Raw genomic sequence first — 211 nt, 5'->3', positions numbered from 1 at the left:
TACCTTTTATGTGGTTAAAATTACAAGACAAAGGCATTTTGAAACCTTTCCACCCGTCACTTCATTTTCCATTCATTTTTTTTTCATTTCTTTATTTATTCTTCATTCCCATTGGACCAACTCACTCTCCACTCACATTTCATGCACAAATTGTCTATTTTTCTCATTGGTCCAAAACCTATCCTAATTGTCTTCCATCCGCCACCTCATT

The sequence above is a fragment of the Theobroma umbraticum genome, unplaced genomic scaffold, assembly GCF_002168275.2.
Source record: "Theobroma umbraticum cultivar Fairchild unplaced genomic scaffold, ASM216827v3 scaffold_81.0, whole genome shotgun sequence".
Lineage (NCBI taxonomy): Eukaryota > Viridiplantae > Streptophyta > Magnoliopsida > Malvales > Malvaceae > Theobroma > Theobroma umbraticum.
This window is presented reverse-complemented; position numbering follows the sequence as displayed.